The sequence below is a fragment of the Ursus arctos genome, unplaced genomic scaffold (genome assembly GCF_023065955.2).
Source record: "Ursus arctos isolate Adak ecotype North America unplaced genomic scaffold, UrsArc2.0 scaffold_9, whole genome shotgun sequence".
Lineage (NCBI taxonomy): Eukaryota > Metazoa > Chordata > Mammalia > Carnivora > Ursidae > Ursus > Ursus arctos.
The window spans coordinates 29,747,598-29,768,194 of NW_026623111.1; the positions used below are offsets into that span (position 1 = coordinate 29,747,598).

Below are 20,597 nucleotides of genomic sequence, written 5' to 3' on the forward strand. Positions count from 1 at the left end.
AAGCTCTTTAGCAGGCAGGAGTGAAATAATAATGTGGGTCTAAAAGAAGATCAGTGAAGATGGGACAGGAGATGGTTCAAGACAAGCTTGAAGATAGGAGTAGGAATATTGTCTTCTAGTCTTGGGAGCAATGGGAAGCTCCTAAAATGTCTTTGAAAAATCAGGGAGCTGGCATGACCCAGCCTGTGCTTGGCAGAGACTGTTCTGGTGGTATTTGTGCAGGACGGGTTGGAGAGTACCCTCTGGTGTGGGCACACCCACCAGAAAGGTTTTGCAGCGGACTAAGCGAGAGACGGTACGTTTGGTCTGGGTCTCAGTGGCAGTTCAGTAGAGAGACGTGAACGAGTTCAAGAAGTATTTCAAAGATACCGTCATCACATTAAAAGGATTATCCATCAAGACCAAGTGGGATTCATCCCTGGAATGCAAGGGTGGTTCAACATTTGCAAATCTATCAGTATCTTAGATTTTATCCAGAAAGAAAAATTCAAAAATCATATGATCCTCTCAATTGATGCAGAAAAAGCATTTGACAAAATACAGCATCCTTTCCTGATTAAAATCCTTCAGACTGTAGGGATAGAGGGTACATTCCTCAATTTCATAAAAACCATCTATGAAAACTACAGCGAATATCATTCTCAACGGAGAAAAGCTGAAAGCCTTTCCCTTAAAATTAGGAACACGACAAGGATGCCCACTCTCGCCATTATTATTCAACGTAGTACTAGAAGTCCTTGCAACAGCAATCAGACAACAAAAAGGGATAAAAGGTATCCAAATCGGCAAAGAAGAAGTCAAACTGTCTCTCTTCACAGATGACATGATACTCTATATAGAAAACCCAAAAGACTCCACCCCGAAACTACCAGAACTTATAAAACAATTCAGTAATGTGGCGGGATACAAAATCAATGCTCAGAAATAAGTTGCATTTCTATACACGAACAATGAGACTGAAGAAAGAGAAATTAGGGAATCCATTCCATTTACAATAGCACCAAAAATCATACGTTATCTTGGAATTAACTTAACCAGAGACGGATCTATATTCTAGAAACTACAAATCACACTTGAAAGACATTGAAGAAGACACAAAAAGATGGAAAAATATTCCATGCTCATGGATTGGAAGAATAAACATAGTTAAAATGTCTATGCTACCCAGAGCAATCTACACTTTCAATGCCATCCCGATCAAAATACCAATGACATTTTTCAAAGAACTGGAACAAACAGCCCTTAAATTTGTGTGGAACCAGAAAAGACCCCGAATCTCCAAGGAATTGTTGAAAAGGAAAAACAAAACTGGGGGCATCACGTTGCTGGATTTTAAGCTATACTACAAAGCTGTGATCACAAAGACAGCATGGTACTGGCACAAAAACAGACACATAGACCAATGGAACAGAATAGAGAACCCAGAAATGGACCCTCGGCTCTTTGGGCAACTAATCTTTGACAAAGCAGGACAAAACAGTAGAAAAAAGACAGTCTCTTCAATAAATGGTGCTGGGAAAATTGGACAGCTACATGCAAAAGAATGAAACTTGCACTCTCTCACACCAAACACAAACTCCAAATGGATGAAAGACCTCGATGTGAGACAGGAATCCATCAAAATACTAGAGGAGAACATAGGCTGCAACCTCTACAACATCGGCCACAGTGACTTTTTTCATGACACATCTCCAAAGGCAAGAGAAACAAAAGAAAAAATGAACTTGTGGGACTTCATCAAGATAAAAAGCTTCTGCACAGCTAAGGAAACAGTCCAAAAAACTAAGAGGCAGCCCACGGAATGGGAGAAGATATTTGCAAATGATACTACAGATAAAAGACTTGTATCCAAGATCTACAAAGACCTTCTCAAACTCAATACACGTGAAACAAATAATCAAATCAATAAATGGGCAGAAGATATGAACAGACACTTTTCCAATGAAGACATAGAAATGGCTAACAGACACATGAAAGAATGTTCAGAATCATTAGCCATCGGGGAAATTCAAATCAAAACCACCTTGAGATACCACCTTACACCAGTTAGAATGGCAAAAATGGACAAGGCAAGAAACAACAAATGTTGGAGAGGATGTGGAGAAAGGGGATCCCTCTTACACTGTTGGTGGGAATGCAAGTTGGTACAGCCACTTTGGAAAACAGTGTGGAGGTCCCTTAAAAAGTTAAAAATTGAGCTACCCTATAATCCAGCAATTGCACTACTGGGTATTTACCCCAAAGATGCAGACGTAGTGAAGAGAAGGGCCATATGCACCCCAATGTTCATAGCAGCATTGTCCACAATAGCTAAATCGTGGAAGGAGCCGAGATGCCCTTCAACAGATGACTGGATTAAGAAGATGTGGTCCATATATACAATGGAATATTACTCGGCCATCAAAAAGAATGATTAAACAACATTTGCAGCAACATGGCCAGGACTGGAGGAGACTATGCTAAGTGAAATAAGTCAAGCAGAAAAAGACAATTATCATATGGTTTCACTCATTTATGGAACATAAGAAATAGGAAGATTGGTAGGAGAAGGAAGGGAAGAAAGAAGAGGGGGTAAACAGAAGGGGGAATGAACCATTAGAGACTATGGACTCTGGGAAACAAACTGAGGGCTTCAGAGGGGAAGGGGGTGGGGGATTGGGATAGGCCAGTGATGGCTATTAAGGAGGGCACATATTGCATGGTGCACTGGGTATTATATGCAAGTAATGAATCATGGAACATTACATCAAGAACTGGGGATGTACTGTATGGTGACTAATATAACAAAATAAATATTATTAAAAAAAAGATACAGTCATCAGGAACTGGTGATGGATTGGAAATAAAATGTGAGAGAAAGACAGGTATCAAGGATGACACACAAATTGTAGGAATTGTGCTCATGTGTTTATCAGCCCATCTGAGAAGTCCTGCAGCAAAGAAACCTGGCTAACTAAACCAGCAGGTCCCAAGTTCATCTGAGCCTGGAATCCCCCTGCTCTTTTTCTGCGGACAGTTACTAAACTTCCTGGGAACTCTGAGTTAGCCAATGTGGGCTTTTACTTTGAACAATTCCAAATATTCTTTGCGCTGTTTTGTTGTTGTTGTTTTTGTTTTTTGGGTTTTTTTTGAAACCCCTCTATTAGACTGCTCGGACTACGCTAACAAAACGCCACAGACCAGGGGGCTTAAGCAACAGAGATTTATTTTCTCACAGTTCTGGAGACCAGAAGTCTGAGATGAAGGTGATGGCAGCTTTGCTGCTCCCGAGGCCTCTCTCCTTGACTTGCAGGGGGGCACGCTCTCGGGGTGCTCATCCCTCGGGTCTGTGTGCTGTCTGTGTGCCCTGGTCTCTTCTAATAAGGACACCAGTCAGATTGGACTAGGGCCCACCAGAATTGTCTCGGTTTACCCTAATTACCTCTTTAAAGGTCTTTCCTGAATGCAGTCTGCACTGCTGTTCTGAGGTTCTGAGGGTTATAGCTTTAACATATGAATGGGTGGGGGTGGGGGTGGGGAGAGAGTTGAGCCCAGAACAGCCAGAGACAGAAAGTTCTCTTCTAGAGCTGGCCCTGCCTTTGAGCCTCCACAGCTGACACCACATCCAGAGTCTGGTGCTCCAGTGTCAGGAAGAGTCATGCTGAAATGTCTCCATCATCAGCACCCCCAGTCCACGCAGTGGCAAGACTGTTGCACTCAGGCCTGTTAGCAATCCTATTAAAACAACAACAACAACAAGTAAGGAAAATGCAACATTCAATATTCCTCTGATCAGCCCCATTTTGGATCCCGAAGACATAGATATTAGTGGAGGTTTCTGGATTTTTCTTCTAACCAGGTGAGACCAGCATTTCACCTTGAGGACACAGAGCAGCCAGGCACAGGTGAGCAGCAATCTGCTCGGCCACACTGTGCCCGCCGCCCGTAGTGGGGCATCCATGAGGGGAGGCCTCCTGTAGGCGGGGTGCGGGGTGCAGATGGGGGCAAGCAGTTTGTGAGATGCTCTCTCTCTGCTCAGAAAGCAGATCGTTCGACTTTTCTGTTTCTTCTGGGAGAATGGCTGAGGTGATGATGCCGACAGGTGATTCTGTCTTTTAAAAAACAAAAAACAAAACCAGAACACTCTGCCTGTAAATGTAAGCCAGTCCCTTATTTCCCACCAGCACGCTGGGGCCACACAGACGTATTGGATCAGCAACTCCTAAAATCCAGCCGAGAAGTGAAGATTTTATTATCTTGTATACTATTTTATATTCTGTATTCTCCACCAAAGTCACCTTCAGTTTTCCTGTGTACCTAGTTTCGTCCACGCTTTTACATGTCATCACGTCATCTTTATTGGAGTTAAGTCCCAGATGAATCACGAACCAATGAAAACTGCCTGCTTCTTTGCTGATTATAGACAGTTTGTGTTAGGGAATGAGCCAAAATTCCTTTTCCCCCTCAGTCCTCTTAAGTCTCAAAGTCTGTCAGCCGCTTTCTGGAACCTGGATATCACTAATTGAGTTTTTTCTGAAATGCATCCCTTGTATTATTCCAACAAGATAGGCAGAAAACGCTTGGTTTACACGTCAGTCAAGAATAGACTGCTTGACAAGAATGGATGGTTTGGCCTGGCTTTCCAGAGAACCACCATTCTGTCCTTGATGACAGCACCAGAGGGTTCATGAAAAAAAAAACAGAACAGATTTCCCTGAAGTTGTTCACCACGGGGCAGCTCTAGCTGGCCCAATTCTGGTATGTTCCCCCCATACATAGCCAGTACTAATGGGCGCTGTTTCGTGAATCAAGTTTGAATGTGGCCTCTCGCCATAGTTCAGAATAAAGTTCATAAAGAGACTCAGGTGTCTTTGTTCAAGGCTGGCTTCCTGTTTTGTTCCCAGTAGGTATTTACCTAATTCATCGATTCTTGCTAGTCCTATCCCCGCTGTGCCAGCGCTCCTAAGATCTTCCTAGTTCAAACCTGGCTTCAGCCACATTAGTGCCTTGGCATTTTGGCTGTCATCTCCGTTGAAGCTCAAAGCCTCTGACTCCTGGTTGGAGGTGAAGGTATCCTGTCCCTGCTCTGTCCTCGCATGCGTGGCTCTGCAGGTGGCGGGAGTCGTGGGTGTGGGCAGCCTGGTAGTTACATTGTTTATTTACTAGTTTCACACAAAACCAAAGCAATCCCAGGCACGCCACCGCACAGCCTGGAGGGAACTAGATTCCGAAAAGCTTCAGTGAAACCACTTATTTATTGACCCTCAGAGACACTGAATCACTCTGCTGAGCAAGAAACGCTTAGACCCAACAAGGAAAAACCCAGCCTTTCAAACACCCGACCTTTGTCAAAGGTTTATTGAGAAGGGAAAGCCACAAAAGGGCTGGAGTTGCCAAATCCAGGCAGCTTTTGTCACGCTGCTCTGCCAGGTGACAGGATCCTACGGCGTCGGAAACGAGCTTCAGAAAAAAAGGGAAAAGGAACCAGGTTTATTCCTATGGGTTCAAGTTACTGTTCCTTTTTATGACTTACGGTGTGTATCTTCTTTCTAAAATGTATTTTCCTTCTCCCACTTCAGCCCCTTACACCCAAACATACACACACACCCCGTAGCTTCACAACACATTTGAATAATACGTTCTCCTAAAAATACCTACCATCACAGATGTCATCTTCCTCTTGGACATCTGCTTGTTCTAGTCTGTGACCGTCTGGAACTTCTGAAGATGTGACTCAGCCCAGAGCTTTTTGTTAAACAATCGAGAAAGCCGCTAATTTCTCTCCGTGACAAGAACGTGTAAAGTGATCAGCGCCGTGCCTGGGACGAGCTCCCGGGATCCAGAGATGGTGGGGGCGGTGGACACTGGTTGTCCCTGGATGGAGCTGATGCGTGTGGCATTTTAGGACCCATTCATTAACTTAGGGCAAGAACCCGACGAAATGCTTTGCTTGTGTTGAGGCAGACTTCTTTGCCCATAGATGAATGGAATGCTTCAAAAGGCAAAAGGAGATTCACCCACACACGTTCACGTTTCGCAGTGTGAAAATTACTCAAGCTACAGAGAAGTTGGAAGAATGGCTCACGAACCACGCTCAGCATCTAGAATCTGCCATTAACATTTTACATCTTTATCACACATTCAACCAGCTCGCTGTCCACCAACCCGTTTTTTTAACTGCATTGTTTAAACTATTTCAGGGTACTGCCGACATCAATTCGTTTCAAACATTACAGCATGTATTTCGTTAACCATGAGTTCAGTTTTTATTTATGGTTCTCTTTTTTCTTTTCCCTCTCCCCAACTTGTTCCTCTAGTATCAGTTACATTGAAACACACAAGTCTAAGGGTGAAATTTGGTGAGTTTGGGCAGCTGCGTGCAACCGTGTACCCCAACTCCCTATCAGGATATATGGAGAACATTAATATCGCCCCAGGAAAGTCCCCCTATCCCCTCAAAATCAGTCCTTGTCCCCACCTACATCGAGTTAGACACTCTTCTGATTTTTTTATCACCAGAGATTAGTTTGCTCAAAACTTCAAATAAATGAATCATACAATCCCGAGTCCTCTTTTGTGGAAGGCTGCTTTTACTCACAGTTTTTGAGTTTCATTCATGATGCTGCGTATTCTTTTTTATTGCTCAGTAGTACTTCATTTATAGTATTTCAGTGTATTATACTGTTGATGGACATTGAAATCATTTCCAGTCTGGGGCTATTATGAACGAAGCTGCTGTCAACACTCTGGGACAAGTCTTTATGTGGATATATATGTTTTCCTTTCTCTTGGGTAAATATCTAGGAGTCAGATTGCTGAATCATAAAGTTGCTCCATATCCTTCATATCCATGCCTCCTGGGCTCAGATTTTCTCGGAGTAGCAACTCGCAATACTTTCAAGTCCAGAATATTCTTTTCCATATACACTAGCAGAACAAGGGGCAATAACAGTTGTTTTTAGACTCTGGATGTTCTCATCCTTTTGCTTGTGGATGGTGCATATCCCAACCACTGTGTTAAGACATGTTGGTATATGGGGCATTGGTGGGAGAGACAGTTCTTTGGATTGTAGGTAACTCTCGTTTTTAAGTAGCCTCTACTGCACAAATACTGTAGTGATAGTAGACTCTCCATCATTTGGATATTATTCACCGTGTATGTCAAGCAGAGAAAAGCAAATTGAGAACCTCTTCCTTCTATCCATGGGCTAATTGCGGAATTCTCTTAGTCCCTCAGCATTGCTTAACTACATCTTTCCCTGCAGTTCTCTGTCATCTTCTGTTGCATCCATTTTAAACCTCTCTGATCAGATCTCAGACCCGGTCACCTTCCATCCCTCACTCTTCACCCTACTTCACGTTAGCGGTGCTTAGCCACGGTCCCTTTTGCCCCCTAAGTGACAACGTCTTTGATTGTCTTATAGTCAGGATGGATGCTGCCAGGCCCCAGCAGGACAAGACTGCTGAAATTCCTACAATGCAAAAGACTGGTTCCCTGCAAGGAAGAAGTATCCATCCAAAAATGTCAATAGTGCTGAGGTTTAGAAACCCTGCTTTACAAGGAAAATAGAAGACTTCTTAATAGGCTTCTTAACATGTCTTATGCTATGGGCTGTTTTATCAGTCTGTTGAAGCCTGTGGACCCCTTCTCAGAATAATACTTGTAAATGCATAAAATAAAATACATTGTGACAGAAATATAGTTACTGAGGTTAAAAACTTGTGATATGGTTATATGTGCTTCTTTATAAATGCATTAAAGAACAAGGTCTAGCAGCAAGTCTAATAACTGTGATAGTTATGAGGATAAACAGTATTTTGAAATCTGTAACAGCTCTTAATGTAATATGCAAACATCTGTGATTTCTGTTAGAGACAAAGTCACGGGAACTGCCCATGAGGCTGTAGTTTGATGCCTACCTTCAGAATGGAAGAAAATGCCAAATTTTCGTTAGTGGTTAGTGAAGAGGTAATGCAACTTTTTCTCATTTAAGTTCACAGATGCCCTGAATTGTATCCATGAACCCCTTGGGGCGCTGCGTACCCCAGCTTAAAAACTCCTACATTCAAGGAGGTGACCGTCACCAAAAAAACTCATTGATCTATATCTACACCCATCGTCTCTTCCTTCCCTCTTTCAAAGAAGAATAGATGTCCCTTGCTGCCAGAGTTGACTTGCAGAAAACAGAAATTACATTAGCTGTTTCCGGCGAAACGAAATCTCATCCAGGGAACAGGTTGCTTACTGCCATATCCCTGGACTAGCAAGCCCAATGACACAAACAGTGCCACCCCAGAACGGACTCTTCCAGGAACCTGCTTCCTTTTACACAATCAAAAAGGAGGCGGACTAGACATGAGCAGTGGAACGCTGTCTGAGCGGGTCGTAGCCGGTGAGCGGCCACGGGTGGTGGCCACACAGTCACGCCACGCCTGATGGCTCCGCCTCGGCCAAAACACAGTGCCCGGCATCGTGCCTTTTGGTAGCAACAAAGCACCTGCACGCTGCAGCAGGACCAGAGAGAGACCCAGCGTGCCCACTGAGGACTGGCCGGCAGAAAAAGGCAGAGAAAAGCAGAAGTGGTGTCGGTGCGCCTCCCACCTCACTTCCTTCCACTTTCTCGTCTCGTGGAGGGTTGTCTGAATCTGTCTGTGGGGAAGCCTCCTGCGAGAGAGGCTGAGAGATGTTCCTTCCCTCTGTCTAGCCCCCGCAGGACGGGAAGGTGCCGAAGATGAAGACACTGAGTCCCTGAAGGTCCACCGTAGTCCCGCCCCCCATCTCCCACCTAAGGCTCCTTAATACTTGGCTCTTCCCTCCACCTGCTGAGGGACCTTAATACTTACGCGCTTTCCTCTGTCCTCTGCTCCTTCCTTCCAACTGTCTCCTGCCAACATACCCAGATAATCTGGAAGCTCTCCCAACGTCAGCAGTCCTCCCCTTAATCCTACTTCCTTCGTCTCTCACCTTCCATTCACAGACCACTTCCTTCTAAGGGGTGGGTTGTTGTTGTTTTTTCTAATATATTTTTTAAGATTTACTTATTTGAGAGAGAGAGCAAGCTTGAGCAAGGTGGGGGAGGAGCAGAGGGAGAGGGAGAAGCAGACTCCACACTGAGCAGGGAACCTGATGCGGGGAGATCCCAGAACTTGGAGATCACAACCCAAGCCGGAGACAGATGCCCAACCGACTGAGCCACCCAGGTGCCCCTAAGAGTTGTTAGGCTTAGTGTTTCCTCTTCCTCACCTCCTACTCCTGGTTAACCAACCACCATCTAGCCTCCAGATTCACTACTGCAAAAAACTTGCCTTTTCCAAGTTACCAGTTACATCCTTGGTGCTCAATCTAAGAGACATTTACAGGCACACCTTGCTTTACTGTCCTTCTCCTTCCTGCACATTGCAGATGATGTGTTTTTTTACGGACTGAAGGTTTGTGGCAACCCTGTGTGGAGCAAGTCTGTTGGCACCATTTTTCCAACAGCATTTTCTCACTTTGGGTCTCTGTGTCATATTTTGTTTCAAAATATGTTTCAAACTTTTTTTTATTATTATTGTATTTGTTATGGTAATCTGTGATCAGTGATTATGACTTGCTGAAAGCTCAGGTAATGGTTAGCATTTTTTTTTAAGAGAGAGAGAATACTCATGTAAGAGCAGGAGCAGCGGGGAGGGACAGAGGGAAAGGGAGAGAGACGATCGGAGGCAGGCTCTAAGCCCAGCACAGAGAGAGCCCGATGTGGGGCTCGATCCCACAACCTCGAGACCATGACCTGAGCCGAAATCAGTAGTCGGATGCTAAACCAGCTGAGCCACCCGGGCACCCCAGTGGTTAGCATTTTTTAGCCATAAAGTATTCCTTAGTTAAAGTATGGGGGCTTTAGACATAATGCTGTTGCACACTTTGCAGGCTACATATGGGGTAAACATCACTTTTATACGCACTGGGAAACTAAAAATTCATTTCACTTGCTTTATTGCAGGATTCGCTTTACTGAGGTGTTCTGGAACCCATCCTGCAATATCTCTGAGATATGCCTATACAGTCCTTTCCTTACTTGACCCTTGAATGTCATTTAACAACACTGGCAAATCCTTACTCCCTAAAACACTTTACCTGCTTCCATTACTACACTTACTTCTCTTTAATTATTTTCAAACAAAAGATCTCACATATTTATTACTGAACCAGCCTTCTAATACAGAGGCATAGAAACAAAGAGAAAAAAGCCATTTTCCCAATGAGACTTATCTGACTGCCCAGCTAGTAGTAGTACTTTCAGCTTGATACAGAGAGATAGATGCTCGTGACCTTAATATAGCATAAATATTTAGGCAGTTCTTATAAACCCAGTTGGGTTCTTCTCCAATGTCTCCTCTTGGAGTCATACCAAATTTTCTTACCAGGTTTCATGTGAATCCATTGCAGAATACACAATCCTGTTTTTGTTTCTTGGCCAGAAACCCTGGATCCTGAAAGTCTTGTGAGAAGATATGGCAAGGAATAGAGTCAACCCTCTTTTTTTTTTTACCCTCTACTCTTCTGACTGGAATTTGTGAATCTCCTTTGTGATTCTTTTGATTTTTTGCTTCGTTTTTAGTTTTTTTGTTTTGTTTTGTGTTTTAACATTAAGTGGTGTTCTTCAGGAATCAGGTTTTTCTTTAACTCTATATACTCACTGTCTCTATTTTCTTATTCAGTCTCATGGCCCTATTTATTAGCTATGTTGTTGATAACTATGAAATGAGTATATCAAGGCCGCAGCTCTTTCCTAAGCTTTCGGCCAATGTATGCAGCTGCCAGCTGAACACCTACTTTTGAATGTTTATCAATCACTTTAGATACGGAATATACCAAAGTGAAATCGTCTACGTACGCCCAAGCCTGCCCTCCTTATTCCTGTCACTCAGAGATAGAGTGTCCAGTCCTTGTTTACCTAAGATGCTTCCAATTCAACACTTGTCCTTTCATAATTCGTATAAGTGCTGCCTTTATAAAGTGACCCAATTAGTGCTGCACTTGAAAACTCGCATTAGAACTTCATTTGGGCACCAGTTTATGCAAATAACTCTTTAAAGAGGAGGATAGAAAGAGAATATTTTCTTTCATGAGGAGGATTTTTAAAACACATCGTATACTTTGCAACACGCTGGAGAAAACTAAAAACAAAGCAAAAATTAAAAGCAGTCTGAAGTCTGATAATAAAGGAAATAACCAGAAGGCATTAAGAAAATGGCGAAATAAGATAACAAAAGAGAGATTCAGCATATAGCATAAATGGAAACTGTTTAAACTTCTCTGTTAGAAGGCAGAGACTTTGGGGCCTCTGGGTGGCTCAGTCGGTTAAGCATCTGCCTTCAGCTCAGGTCATGATCCCAGGGTCCTGGGTCGAGCCCCACCTTGGTCTCCCTGCTCAGCGGGAAGCCTGCTTCTCCCTCTCCCACTCCCCCTGCTTGTGTTCCCTCTCTCCCTGCCTCTCTCTCTGTCAAATAAATAAATAAAAATATTTTTTAAAAATTAAAAAAAATAAATAAAAGGCAGAGACTTTTAGGTTGAGTCCGAAAGGAGTAACGTCAATTGCTGTTCATCCAAAATGTGACAAAGAAAATAAATAATAAAAAGCAAGGCAAAAATAAGCCAAATAAATGAAGCAAAAAAAATTAAGGACTGCATGGTAATATCATGATGAGGATATGCATTCAAGGAGAAAGAAAACATAAAATAAGTATTCTTCCAATTTTCGATCAAGGGTACAATTTCAAACAGAAAATAAACTTATGATTTTGTATATGTCAAATAATTCTTTCAAATACAAGCAAAAAAAATAATTATAAAGAAGAAATTGAACAAAGACATGTGGAGGGAGAACTTAACACAGCTCTCCCAGTATTCCAAGGTATTCCCTGAATCTGTGTGACAGACAGGTGTTTTAAAAATCATGATTATTAATACTTACCAAAATGTGCTTTAGAAGAATATTCTTATCCAGCATCATACAATGCATACTGTCTTTATGTAGAGTCTGCCAATAAGGATACTTCGCGGTTAAAATGAAATTTTTTTCTTTGTGCAAAAAAAACCCAGGTTTTTTTGCACAAAAACTGTACATTCATTCTATCTACCCCATGGTGACTTTTGTTTTCATTTGGGTATATTCTTGATTATTTACATATGTGTTTACATTCACATTTATTAATTTTTAAAATGAAATTGAAACTACATTCTATATACATATCTGCTTTTTTTCACCTAATACTACTTTTCCTTTTTCCAATTTATGAATATACCATTATTTATTTAAAGATACTTCTGTTTTTGAGCACCAAAGTTGTTTAAAATGCCCTATAGTATTAAAAATAAAAACTAAAAAAAAAAAAAAAAACTAAATGGAGCACCCTTTTTCAAAGATCTTTTTCACCTCTCTGATTCTCTGATTATGTTTTTTGGCTAGACTCTAATAATTGGAATTTTGAAGCAAAAGTTATTGATATTTTAAAGGCTCTTTAACACTGGCTATTATCTTAAAAAATAAAAATGTCAATTTATTAGGCAAAAGTGTTATCCATTTATTTACATTTATTTATATCTGTAGTTGAATAATTTTTCATATTCATTAGCTGTTATTTTAGGCTTTTATTAATTGATCATGTCCTTTGCTATTTTTTGTTTGTGTCTTTAATAAATATCCAATTAAGTATCCTTTTAAAATTAAGGATAGTAACGCTTTATCATCTGTGTCAAAATATTGTTTCATTTGGTCTTGCATTTTTGTTAATGGTGTCTTTTAAGGTAAATAATGTTTACTTCTTATACATAAGAAGTAAATCCATTAATCTTTTACTTTATGTTTTTCCCAGACCTTTAGTAATTGAAAACGTCCTCTTTCTTCCTAAATTAGATAAATATTCACGTGTATTTTCCTCTGATAATTTTTTGTTCTCCTATAATGTAATTCAGGATCTAACTTCTTCCTGATAACCTACTGTCCCAGCACCATTTATGAAGCAGTAATAAAAATTCACAGGATTTTGTTTGTAGAGAAGCCTAAAGATACCACCAAACAGACAGACAAAAAAGCCTGTTAGAACTGATAAATGAATTCAGTGAAGTTGCAGGATACAAAATCAATGTATAAAATTTAGTCATGTTTCTATATGCTAATAACAAACGTCTCCAAAAAGAAAATTAAGAAAACAATCCCATTTACAGTAGCATCAAAATAATAAAATACTGATGAATAAACTTAACCAAGGAGGTGATAGACTTGTACACTGATATTGATGAAAATATTGATGAAAGAAATTAAAGAAGACACAAATAAATGGAAAGATATACCATGTTAATGGATCAGAATAATTACTACTGTTGAAATGTTCATACTTCCCAAAGTGACCTACAGATTCAATGCAGTCCCTGTCAAATTCCCAGTAGCATTTTTTACAGAAGAAAAGAAATTCTAAAATTTATATGGAACCACAAAAGTCCAAGAATAGCCAGAGCAATCTTGAAAAAGGAAAACGAAGCTGGAGGCATCACACTTCCTAATATCAAAATATATCACAAAGCTGCAGTAATTAAGCCACTGTGGTACTGGCATAAAAACAGACATATAGACCAATGGAACAGAATAGCCCATAAATAAACTCATGCATATAGGGTGTCTTAGTCCATTAGAGCTACTATAACAGAATACCATAGACTGGGTGGTTTATCAACAACAGAAGTTTATTTCTCATGGTTCTGGAGGCTGAAAAGTCTAAGATGAAGGCATCATCAGATTCAGTGTCTGGTGAGGGCCTGCTTCCTGGTTCATAACTGTTTTCTGGCTATAACCTCACATGGTGTAAGGGGCAAGGGGGCTTTCTGGAATCTGTTTTATAAGGGTACTAATCCCATTCATTAGGGCTCTGCACTCACGATGTAATCACCTCCCAAAGGCTCTAGCTCCAGATACCATCATCACACTGGGTTTCAACATGTGAATTTTGTGGGGGGGGGGGGGGGACACAAAACATTTAATCCATAGCATATGGTCAACTTATCTTTGACAAGGTGCTAAGAATACACAGTGGTGAAGGATAGTCTCTTCAGCAAATAGTGTTGGCAAAACTGGATATCCACATGGAAAAGAATGAATCTGGACCCTTATTTTACAACGTACACAGAAGTCAACTCAAAATGAAATACAGATAAAAACATAAGACCTGAAACTATAAAAGTCCAAGAAGAAAACACTGGTCTTAGCAATGATTTCTTGGATATGAACATTTAGCAAAAGCACAAGCAATCAAAGCAAAAATAGGCAAATGGGACTACATCAAACAAAAAAGATTCTCCACACTAAAGGAAACAATCAGCTGAGTAGAAAGTCAACCTACAGAATGGAAAAAATATTTGCAAACCATATATCTGATTAGGAATTAATATCCAGAATATACAAGGAATTCCTACAACTCAATAGCAAATAAACAAACAACCAAAGTGGCAAAGGACGTGAACGGACATTTCTTCAGAAAAGACATACAAATGGCCAACAGGCATACGAAAAGATGCTTAACATCACTAATCATCAGGGAAATGCAAATCAAAACCACGATAAGATGTCCTTTCACACTTATTAGATTGGCCATTTTGACAAAAAGCAAAATATAACTAGTGTTGGTAAGGATGTAGAGAAATTTGAATCTCGTGACTTGGTGGGAATGTAAAATAGTGCAGCCACCATGGAAAACAGTATGGAGGTTCCTCAAAAACTTAAAAATGAACTACTATATGATCCAGCAATCCCACTTCTAAGTATATAACCCAAAAGAATTGAAGTTGAGATGACAAAGAGGTATCTGCACCCCCATGTTCTTTGTAGCATGATTTACAATAACCAAGATGTGGAAACAACCTAAATGTTCATTGATGAATGAATGATAAGGAAAACATAGATGTACATACAGTTGAATCCTATTCTGCCTTAGAAGGAAATCCTGCCATATTAAGAATGAGCCTGGAGAACATTATGCTAAGTGAAGTGAAATAAGCCAGTCACAGAAGGACAAATATGGCATGATTGCACTTAAATGAGGTATCTAAAATAGTCAAATTCATAGAAACAAAATGGAATGGTGGCTCTGAAGGGCTGGAGGTAGGGGGAACTCAAGAGTTGTTCAATTGGTATAAACTTGTAGTTTTACAAGATGAATAAGTTTTTAGAGATCTGCTATCGTTAACAATTCTGTGTTGTTCTCTTAAAATTTGCTAAGAGGGTAGATCTCATATTAAGTGTTCTTACCGTAGTAAGTAAATAAAATCCATGGATTCAAAATTCTATATTTTTTATATACTAAATTCATATATATCCTATGATCTCATTTTGGGCAGAGGGGAGAAATGTTTGTTTCATATTATTTTTATGTCTAATTTTTGCTACAGCTCTTTGGGAGTTTTTAGGCAAAAATAGCTCACCATTTAAGAGTACCACTTCCCTAGGATGACAGTCTTCTTTATTAATTTTCTTAAGGTACATCATACACATCGTGCTATGATATGATAATGTTGCATTTAATATAGTGGTTCAACCTATACAAGTTTTAGTGTAAACAAAACGAATGAGAAAAATGAGGCTATGTTCTTTGATGAAAAAATTGTGAGTAACTGTGAGGTATGGTTATGTAATTTTTTACTATGAGAGGCACACCAATGTATTTTTCCATGTTTAATTCATCAGATCTACTGGGCATCTTCTTTGTGTGTGAAATATTATTGAAGACCAGGGATAACAAAAGAGAATGAAAGGGTGTCCCTAAAGCAATCGTTGGACTCCTTGACTTGGCACTAGCATGAGTTTGTCCATGAATCCAGAGTGTCCAATACATCTGGCAACCAAGGGAAAGCTTTACTGTCCGATCAAAATGTTAGTGCAAATGAGTAAATCGAGATTTTACCAAACAGGATTATTATAGTCAATGAACAATATGTTCCTTGACTTTCTGAGGTTGACTTAACCAAATCTGTCATGGGACATTCTCTCCTCTTGAGTCTTCTTTTATTCTAAAGACCAGGTTACAATTCTTAAAGAAAGAGAGAGTGGATGCCATGAATCCAAGGCCCTTGTGAATCCGTTATGTTCTTTGCATCTCTTTTCAGAGAAGATATATTGAGGTACTGTTTAAATGCTCTGTGGGTGTTAACACATAAAATCATCCTAACAACCATATGAAATTGTATTACTATTTGAAATTTATGGATGAAGAACCCAAGGCATAGAGAGATTAGATGATTAATCTACCAAAGCTAGGAAGTAAGAAAAGGTTTGAACTGGGCAGTCTTTGTTTTTCTCTTTAATTCAGAGCTCTCTACCCACCCTCCCCATATTAATGTTGGTTTTGTTTATAGTCCTAGCCATGGTCTTCCATGGCATGTGCTAGAGAGAATGTGAGTGACTTGGCTATGCTACGAAGACTAACATTGATTTTAGCACAAATTTTTACCCGAATTTGTAGGGCTTTCCTCTCTTTTTCCCCCACCAAGTTCTCAAGCTGAGTTTAACCCACTAAGATTAAATATTAACTTTTAGGTCAGCACCACCATGCGTCACAGGCCAGAGTCTAAATATCAGGGAACTTTAGTCTCTTCCTGTGTCTGCTCTCACATGGGCAGAGAAAGATAGAAATGCAGCCTCGGGTATTTCTCTACAAATGGATAGATGGTTGTGCCACTTTATTCCCCATTTGATACGATCAGATCGTGCCTTTGTAGAGGTGTGGGTAATGCATACTAATTTTTAATGATCAGAATAATCAGAGGAATTCCACAGTTGGTCATCAGATCTCTATGGGTTTGTTTTCACAAGTACAGAAACATGTTCAAAGAAAAAATGCATACGTAGGGGTCAAGGGATCTTAGAAATTATTTAATGCAAGCCTTTCAATTTATAAAAAAGGAAAATGAACACCCAAAATATTATTTACCAAAATCACATAGATACTATTTTGAAAAATCACTCACATGTTCACTGTCTATATACTTAAAATTATTTTTTTTAATTTTTTGTCAAAGCTATATGGTAGGGTACAGTGAAAGGAGCTGCTATTCTACAAGGGTTCTCAAGGGAAAGAACAGGTCCCAGTTCTCCGGTTCCTCAGTTCCTCTTCCCCAAAGAAACCACTTTCAACTTTTAGCCTGGAATTATGTCCACATATCTTAATGGCAAGGAAGTGTTGCCACCTCCTGATGTTTTTAGTTTGGGGCATCGTACATTGACGTTCCCCTACAGAAGATGAGGTCTTGGCTCTTTATTCTTCTTATCCACACCATGCACAATCCATTTCTATCCTCACAATATAGTTATATATTGGTTTTGATTAGAAAAATAGTCAAGGTTTTGGGTTGCCTGGGTGGCTCAGTCAGTTGAGTGTCTGACTCTTGATTTCAGCTCAGGTCTTGATCTCAGGGTCGTGAGTTCAAGGCCCGCATTGGACTCCATGCTGGGCACGGCGCCTACTCTAAAAAAAAAAAAAGAAAGAAAAACATTCAAGGTTTACTTTGTGCGGTTGACCTTTGAACAACATGAGTTTGAATTATGCATGTCTACTTGTATGCAGGGGTTTTTTTGACAAGTACACTACTGTAAATGTATTTTCTCTTCGCGTTGATTTTCTTAATAACATTTTCTTTTCTCTAGCCTACTTTATTGTAAGAATACACTATACAATGCATGTAACATATGTGACATGTGGTAATCAACTGTTTAAGTTATCAGTGAGGCTTCGAGTCAACAGTAAGCTATTAGTAATTAAGTTTTGGGGGAGTCAAAACTTATACGTGGATTTTCAACTGCACGGGGGGCCAATGCCTCTGAACACTGTATTGTTCAAGGGTCGGCTGTTTATGCTCTTCAGAAATGGGGCCTATACTAAACTATATTTTTTCTTGCACAACTTATCCCAAGAGTTAATAATTTTCTTTTTACTTATTTATTTTTGTATGTTTGTTTCTCTTGAGTGTGTGTTTTTTACACTTAACTATTCATCCAACACTAAAATATTTACTAGTTGTCTAAATATTCTCTCAGGATGTTTCATGATTCTGTCAGTTTTATATCAGGTGTTGTATCACTTCAACTGAGGTGTTTATGTTTATGTTTTTAATTTCTAAGAGGTTTTCTGGTTTTGTTTTCTGAGTGCCCTTTTCTTACGGCATCATTTTCTTGCTTCATGATACAGTGTATTCTCTCATGTCCGTAAGGGGTTTTTTTCCCCCAAGATTGATTGACTGATTTTAGAGAGCAGTGCAAGCGGAGGAGGGAGGAGGGTAGAGAGGGAGAGAGAGAATCCTCAAGCAGACTCCCCACTGAGCACAGAGCCTAACACAGGACTTGATCCCAAGGCCTGAGCTGAAATCAGGAGTCGTACACCCAACCAACTGAGCCACCCAGGGGAAACCTGCATGAGGTTTTTAAAAACAATTTTTGAAATTTTCTTTTTCCTCCATAGTTCCTGATCCCTCTAGATTGTTTCTGGTTTTCCCCAGCTATTTGATAATCATTGGTGTCCTTCTCATATGTAAGAGCAGAAAACTAAAAACTGATTTGAACATGAAGGGGCTGAGGCGGGGGAGGGAGTGCTCGTTGATGGTGACTTGTAATAATCTGGCCAGGCCAGTTGTTGGGAAACTTCTAGTGTCAGGATCTTTAGGGCTTTCCTCATGGATTAGTCACATCCTCTAAGAAAACTCCTCCAAGCTCTTGCCTGGAGGGTAAGAGCCTGTCTGCCAGTGTGTGTTTGGGCGATGAGAGTGGGACATAGACCAGAGGAATCTTATCTTAATGTAGTATCCCACCCTGAACATTGCCTGGCACGTGCCCCAATTCAGAGACCTTCTGGCTTTGCCCGCACCGCAGGATAAACTTCCAGGCTCCTACTGACAGAGTAGGTGTTGTCACCCAGGAGACAGAGGGTGTCACTGCTTCCTAAACATAGTTCAACCACTACTGCCATTCTGGCCTCAGCCTCCCTGTCTGCCTGAGACACCTGCCGCCACCAATCGCTGAGCCTTTTGAGGACCATGCAGTGTAAATTGGCAGGGCACATCTGGCCCACTTCCAGTTTCTGGCCCAGCTGTCTCAGGTCCACTGAGTGACTGGTCACTATTCACCTGCTTTCTAGCTTGCAAAATGCTGTTATTGTCACCTCTCCTGATTCTATTATTAAAAAGATATATCTATCTCTCTCTCTCTCTCTCTCTCTCTCTCTCTATATATATATATATATGTATATATATATATATACATATATATAATTATTTTAGGTTTTTTAAAGATTTTATTTATTTTTTGACAGAGAGAGAAAGCAAGAGAGCACAAGCAGAGGTGGGGCAGGAAGAGAAGGAGAAGCAGGCTCCCCGCTGAGCAGGGACCCTGACGCCAAACTCCATCCTAGGATCCTAGGATCATGACCTGAGCTGAAGGCAGATGCTTAACCGACTGAGCCACCCAGGCGCCCCAAATTATTTTAGTTTTAATAAGAGTCAGGAGTAGACTAAAATTGATGAGTACGTTTAATCCACTGTCTTTACCTGATGTTCTACCAGTACATATTCAAATAAAGATAGTAGGGCGCCTGGCTCAGTCAGCGGAGCTTCTGACTCTTGATTTCAGCTCAGGTCATGATCTCCGGGTGGTGAGATCGAGCCCTGAGTCTGGCTCTGTGCTCAGCAGGGAGTCTGTTCAGAATTCTCTCTCTCCCTCTCCATCTCTTTCTTTCTCTCAAATAAATAAATCTTTAAAATAAATAAATAAAGATAGTATTTACCAGCATATTAACCACACAGAGGTCCAAGAACATGTAATTATCCACTCTCATTAGTGATGAATTACAGGAATTAAAAAATTAAAAAAAGTTTTTAATTGTTTATCAGAAAAAAACCTAATTTACTTGTGACCATAAATTTTTCTTCTCTCTCACTTCTTAACATATGAGTTGAACAGTCATCCTGGGCTTCATCAACAAATACTTCCTTGCGTATCTGTTTGGTCCATGGCACTGGAGCAGATTCTCTGTCTTTCCCCTCGCGCTCTACCGAGAGCGATTTATCACGACATGAGCGATTACAGTGTGAGACTGTGTTTCATTTATAAAATGGCTTGGGAATTTTTACAGGTGAGAGAAACTATTCCTTTAACTACAGATCGTGTCAAGAAAGTGATGACTGGCATCTGTCGCCTGCCAGAGTCACTTTATAATTTTTTCTGTTTCCTCAGTGGGGTACAACTGGCATTTTGAACAAGGGAATTTGCTGTTGTGTTGGACAAGCCCGAGCATTACAGTTTGGTTACACATAAGCATTAAATGCCATTAGTGTCCTGTCATTGAGACACTAAGATACGAATCCCCTCACACATTTCCAGATGTTCTTCCCATATTCCCAAGTGTCCTCCGTGGGCCAGTAACCTCTCTCCCCAGAAAATCACTGATTTCTCGTTATGTTTTAATGGATCTCATTATGTTTTACAACTAAGATCACAAAAACTCTGAGAGGTTAAGTAAGTTCCTTATGTTCACCATAAGCCAGCACCTGATTTGAAAAGTCTGATTCCAAAGCTTGCTCTGCCTGTCTGCTCCCAGTTGCT

The 20,597-nt window shown here is 40.5% G+C and overlaps 1 protein-coding gene across 6 annotated transcripts in view; it reads left to right on the plus strand.

The window, feature by feature from the left end:
* Positions 1-20,597, plus strand: part of CUNH4orf19 (chromosome unknown C4orf19 homolog) — an 86,502-nt gene that overhangs the window by 21,643 nt on the left and 44,262 nt on the right. The gene's annotated exons all lie outside the window — the stretch shown is intronic.